Source organism: Meleagris gallopavo, chromosome 15 (genome assembly GCF_000146605.3).
Source record: "Meleagris gallopavo isolate NT-WF06-2002-E0010 breed Aviagen turkey brand Nicholas breeding stock chromosome 15, Turkey_5.1, whole genome shotgun sequence".
Taxonomy (NCBI): domain Eukaryota; kingdom Metazoa; phylum Chordata; class Aves; order Galliformes; family Phasianidae; genus Meleagris; species Meleagris gallopavo.
In genome coordinates, this window is record NC_015025.2 from 15,853,284 (window position 1) to 15,859,729 (window position 6,446).

The 6,446-nt window shown below is 45.3% G+C and overlaps 1 long non-coding RNA gene across 3 annotated transcripts; it reads left to right on the forward strand.

Annotated features, from left to right (window-relative positions):
- The first annotated feature begins 6 nt into the window (after nucleotides 1-6).
- On the forward strand, nucleotides 7-5,447 carry LOC104913318. 3 transcript variants are annotated; one of them, XR_004161452.1, is made up of 4 exons: nucleotides 7-487; nucleotides 574-635; nucleotides 4,457-4,597; nucleotides 4,839-5,447. It is a non-coding gene; the product is annotated as an uncharacterized LOC104913318 (long non-coding RNA). The 3 variants fall into 3 exon arrangements; XR_002120022.2 differs by having other exon boundaries at nucleotides 574-4,597; XR_004161451.1 differs by lacking the exon at nucleotides 574-635 and having other exon boundaries at nucleotides 7-353.
- Nucleotides 5,448-6,446: the final 999 nt, after the last annotated feature.

Sequence of the window (6,446 nt, forward strand, 5' to 3'; positions counted from 1 at the left end):
CGATGAGGCGGTGCATGGGAGTCGCCATCTTCGCGGCCGGGAAGTGAGGGGCGCCGCGCTGCATGCCGGGCCGGTGCTTCCCATTGCGGGAGGAGGAGCGGCCGCCACAGAAAGGAAGTCCTCCCGCGAGCAGAGAGGGCGCCCTGCGGCAGGGAGGCGCGCTGCTCGGCCCATCTCTCCTGCTCCGCCGTTGCCGTGGCATCGATGGGCGGGATGCGCGGGAAGTCTGTGGCGCCGCTGGACGCGGCGGGCGGTGATCGTGAGGGCGCTGATCGTGCGCGGAGCTTCGCCTTTACTCGCTCAGGCGAATAAGCCAACGCAGCTGCCTGCTGCAGCTTCGCATCAGCATGAAGGTACGTCGCAAGTTGGGAGGAGGGCATAATGTCGTAGCATGAACGCTCCAAAGAAGTCTTGGAAGGGCTGGATTTCAGAAGAGGGAAAGTGAACCCGTGTCACTCCTCAGGTGTTGCAGGCATCTACTGTCCCGGTAATTTTAAGCTGGTCTTTTTTTTCTTTGCCCCACGCTATCGAAATATAACTTCTCAGTACCTGAAAGGCTCGTTTCTGCTGCAGGCACAGTGTGTAACCACGGCTCAGTAATCCCTGAACCATCACCGGCCTTGCAGGCACTGCAGGTACAGCTCATGGGGAACCGACGTGTTCTGTGCTTGATTGATGCACAGAACAGCTCACACAGATGTAGGAATCCAAAGGCACGTTCTTTCCTCCACATCACTAAGCCCAACACAGAAGCCTCCAGCGATGCCAGCAGCTCCCCGTGCTTCCATCGCCTCCTCGCAGGCTGTGGCACAGCAGAGCTGAAAGGACAGAAGAGGAGCAGCTTTCTGACAGCGCACACCTGGGGCTCTGTGGGCAGCTCTGCCTGTGGCACCGGCACAGCAGCCCTTACACTGAGTGCAGGGAAACACTGCGGCTTCATCTGTTTGCCTTATCAGAAGTCATTGTTATCTCATGGGATCGGTTTTAAAATATCTTAAATCTCATTACAAAAATACTCAAGAAAATACACTTTTTAATGCTGGCTAGGGATTGCTCCTGCTGGGAGCTGTCAATCCAGCTGTTCTCAGTATTCACTCTGAAGCGTCCCGTCACAGGGGCAGCTAGTGGGCAATAAGCAGGTATTCCATCATACTCTTATGTTTATTTGAGTGCATGAGCTCTTATGGATTCCTAGTAGGTTAGTAGTAGCTGAAATGTCAGTATTATGTATGGTACACGTGGCAGAGTTTGGCCTCAGTACTTAAACCTGGATGTATCTCACTTTTAATGGAGAAAGTCAGACTGAAGCATTTCCTATTTTAGGACTGATCTATTTTTAATAATCCATACTTTATAATGAATTCCTGATCCTTTTTTATTTCAGTATCACTAAAAATCTTGGAGTATATTACACACTGATAACACTATCTGTTCTCTGCTTAACAACACTGGGTGCTCCTGGCACCATACTGTGGATCTCTCCTAGTGTTACTGCAGCAGAACTACAGTTCATTAAGTTTGCCAGTACAGCAAGGTTTTTGATGTCATATGCCAGAATACTCAATGAGCATATGGGCTTTTCCTTACACAGGAAAAATAGATTGCTTTTACTTACTAAAGCAATCCACTAAAAATCCTTCTATTCTAGGAGTTTGGAAGCATATTTGTGCCTTTCAGAGCCTGAAGTCTCCTTGGAGCAATGCTTCAGGGTCATTCCCCTCGCTCAGACGGAACCCACCACAGCACCCACTAACTCACTCAGCTCCCTCCAGACTAAATGTGCACAGTCATGCATGGTAGTCGGCTCCCTGGCAAATGAGACAGTTCCCTGCTGCTCAATGAACTGAGTGTAACCATAAATTCTGCCTTTGCACACTTGGTTGCTATTTAAAGTCACAGTATCACTCATCAGGGAAATTACTTTCCAAAATGTGCCCCTCTCTATACAGGAAAAGGAGGAGATCTACAACAGCGCAGGAAAAAAAGCTGGGGATGGTGATGAAGCTTCTGTGGTACAGACACTGAGCTGCCTTTTCATGGCATCAGAGATCACTCCTGCCAAGCCTCAATTAAAGTTAGTTTTCACTGGGTCTGCTATTGTAAAAATGCATTGGAAGGAGTACTGTGCCCCAAAAATCTGTCATCTAAATGGAAGTCCAGCCATGGTTCCCACTGAAAGAAAAATTAAAAATTGGCTTTATTGTTACAAGGCTCTTAAATGAGATTAATTTCTGGTCTTAATTGTGGATATCAACAGGAGGAAGTACTGGCTAGCTACAGATGAAATACCTATAGGAGAAAAAGTCAGTATTCCCATTTAGAAAATTCTGTAACAGTGGATATTGGGCACTTGCCATTTTCAATACACTTCTCTATATTTTTAATGCTCCCAATCCATTCTGTGTGAGACTTGGGGCTCACCCCTTTCCCCGAGGCAGCAGGGTCAGTGCAGTATTGCTATGAGGAGGTTTTGTCCTCACAGCACCTCTGTAAGCGTGGGCAGTGGGGCTGCTCCAGCCTGTAGCATGGTGCCGTATTTTTAGATCCTCAGCTCACATTTCAGTGAACATGAAGTATCTTTGTGTGTCAACAGACCCAAAATGTCTCCCAATGGAGCGTGAAGCATGTCAACGTAGCAGGGACGTAATCTGGGCAGTTCGTGGAAGCTTACATCATTAAATCTATCACTGGAATGTGTTTGATATACAGTAAATTCAGATGTTTTTCTTTCCTGGGAACTCCGCCAGCCAGCCATAGTGTGCGAGGGAGCCAGGATGGCAAGGAGGGAAGGGCTGGTGCCTGGGCAAGACATGAATTAGGGAACTTTCAGTTCAGCTTGTTGAAGGTCTTCATGGAGAAATAGGGCCTGAGCTTGTGCCCAGCCACTGTCCTTCATCTGTCAGTGAGGAGCCCATGGGGCCAAGCCCTGGCTTTGTGGGCAGCCCAAACACAGGAGCTATGGAGGAAGACAGAACGGCGGAGCGCACCTGCAGACTGTCAGGTTTTTGTATGCTCAGGGATTGGAAGCTCCTGGAGGTGCCCTGCTGGGGAGTGCCACAGGTTCCAGTTATTGGGAAGCCATTGCATAGAATCCCATCTACACTTTTATACTTTTATATGTGTCATCTTTAAAGCTGTTTTCTTCCTCCCATCTCTCTGTAGAAGGCTTCCCAAAACTCTATTGCTCCAGTTAATCCAAGGTCCCCATAATTTCTGAGTTAAATTTGCTAGTAATCTGTTTGTCCATTAGTTATTGTAAGCTGTTCTTTAAATTAGTAATTTTCCATCTCCAGTATATTGATGGGCAGTGATTACATCATGTCTTGTGTTCATTTTACAGCATAAGGTCAATCTCCATCTGTAATACCACTGTAATACTACAGGCTGCCCTGATGTACTCATTTCTATCATTAAGAAATATATGCAAAGCTCTGACCTAGCCTTAATTATACAACTGTGATATCTGCATAGCAGGGAACATCGGGAGCAAATAATTGCCTCAGGAAAGACTTGTGTATTCTTCAGACTTACATGGTGTTTCTTGCTATAATGCCCACCACTTTCCATTATTATTTGTGTCCATTTTTTGTCTTTTTTCCTCTTTGCTTCTGTTACGCTTCTTTGGGACAATTTCAGTTGGTTGCTTGAGGTTTGGTGGGCAGTTATCTAGCTCTGATACTTCAATACCACAATAGCTGAATTAATAAAGACATGAAATCTAATAATTATCTGTTAAGCTTGAAGGAAAACTATGGAAATCCTTATAAAAGGGAAAATTATCTTTTCAACATCTATTTCACTGCAAATTCTTGAGATAACTGCACTGGGGAAAATGGTCCCAGAGTAACTTTTCATAGGACATAGAGCATAGAGCTAGGATTTTCTGAGAACTGCATTACATGCGGTATGATTCATATCAGAGTTCACGGCAACACGATACTGCAGCTACCCTCAGCTCAGGAGATTGCAAAGCCCATTTGTGTCTGGATATCCCAGAATAGCACTATGAACCATACGTTAGATGACATGCAATGACTATTTACAGCAGACCAAAGAATAGCCTGTGACGGATATCAGCTAGTGCTTATTTTAAGCCCATATGCATTTTCCTGATTAGCTTTTGTTAATGATTGCAAGATATGCCACTGTAAACAAAGTCTGAAAACCCTGGATTTTCACTCGGATACTCTAGTGGCAGATCTTCGGTTTGTCAGCACTTCTGCTTAGCACAGAGATAACAGAAAAAAGGAGGGTGTTTAGTCTGCCAGGCAAGGGTTTATCTGTGAAGTTCCCAAAAGAAACTTTATCACCTGGTTATGAAACTTTAATGTTTTTCCCATTTTGTTAACATTGTCTTCAAAAGTCTAAGAATTTCTGAGACATTTAGTTCTTAGAATAGTTTTAGAAGAGTCAGACAGCATCTTTAACAGCGCTTTTTGGCTTATTCTCTTTTCAGCTCTCCGTAATTTAAATCATGCTTATCGTTCAAAAGTCAAGCGCTGAAAAATTGTAGGAAAAATCCAGTGAGGTGTTATCCCTACCACTACTTTGCTCTTCCATCTTGAAGTCGCTTTCCCTACTGCAAAATAGTCATCAGGTAAGACTACTGAAGAATACACACTGCAAGTTGTGTCTTTCAGCCATGATCAAACACTGCTTAATTCTTAGCAGTACTTGTTACAATGTTTTCACATTTTTTACATTGGAAGTCTCATTTTTTAAAAAGAAAAATACTGAGAAAATAAAAGAGAGTGGGGAGGGACACAGAATCCTTTTAATTTCAGACCCCAACATAATGGCAGCTCAGATTTTGAACTGATACATGCGTTTCCCCCCAGAACACTCTGTATGGGGCCGTGGAGCTCCCTCACCCCTTGCATCCCTCAGGCAGCTCCGGCTGCTCGCTGCTGGCAGCGCACCAGGACCGCAGCCCAGCAGGGTCAGCTGCACGGAGGAGCAGCCGGAGCCGCTCAGCGCCTCGAGGCGTGAGTCCTTTAATGCCGATTGCCCGGTGACGCCAGTCTGTCATTACCCCAGCCCCTGTGCTGGCAGCTTTGCTCGTTCTGAAAATGAAAGTGAAAAAAAAAGAGAAAACTCAATGATATTCTGGTTCTTGATTGTGCCTCGAGTATGTGTTGCATGATATTCTCCGCACAGAACGGCAGGCTTGTTTTATTCATTGGCCCTTCCCCATAAGCTCAAGGACGTCGGAGGTTAAACACTTCATTATTGTTCCGTCATTAGCACCATGATGCAATTCCCAGCCCACATACAGCTGCCAAAGTGGTGTCACTGAGCGTACTGCAAGGAATTGCAGGCACTCAGAGCTGTCTTTGGGGCAAGAGTCCTTCCTGGTTTAAATATTGAGTTTCTCTACCATGTGTTTTCTGTATCATTAAAACAAAGAGCAGAGATGTAAATAAAAGATTGGGAATTTGGAAACATCCTGTTTTTGACACATTGCATTTCTGTATTTTAAGCACATTTTATCTCAGAATTTAATACATTTCCAAACATTAAGTTCCACAACATTTGCAAAGCATCTGAATTGCATCTGTGCCAGGGTGAATCAGCCGCTCTGTGCCACATTCTCCCCTACCCTTTTCCCTCTCCATCATCTCTACTGTTGTCCCATCTTAGTCCACCACAGCCTTCCTCCTCCAAGCAGTCTCACTGGGTGACAGACCTGACACCACGCTACACAGCAACCTTTCTGAAGTGAGAAGCCCACCCACCTTCCTGGTCAACTGCTCCCCTGCACCTTTCTCCCCAGTTCTGTTATACTGGGCAGCCCTCGCTGCATCAGCATGGCCCTGCAGTGATGCCCACCTGACAGCTCCCCCAGCACTGACGCTGTGGAACATGCTGGAGTTCTGTGATTCCCCAGCCCTAAAAAGGATTTTTCTCCTGCATACCCACAAAGCTCTTGCTGGCCAAACACTTCCCTGGAAAACACGATGCAGCTAAACAAATCTGTGATACAGCAACAGCAGCATGAGCTCTGAAGATGGTTTTGCTTATACTAAAATTCTACCTGTTAATTAGAGATCTGCTGTTCTATTATTCTCACTGAACATCAAATAATCATATGCCAAATTTTATTTGTAGGATAGGTGGGAACAAACTGTGTTTTAACCACATTGTCAAATAGTGAAACTATGAATCTAACCTTCTTGTTTCTGTAATTGAGAAATACAAAACTCAGCTGCATCACTGCCCAGCTGTGTTTTAACTGTGGACGTCTTTTGTTTTATTGAGGAGTTCCCACAGAAGGAAGTACTTTAGTAAATGCTGTACATGCCCATGTATGCTCTAGATGTGGTGTTTTTCCCAGTGCACCTTTTGCTTTGTATTGCAGAGGAGGCCTAGGAAAAACCAGCTAACAGCAGCCCAACTGCTACCAGTGTTACTGTAGAAACTGGCAGATCCGTGGAAGCGTTCCTGTG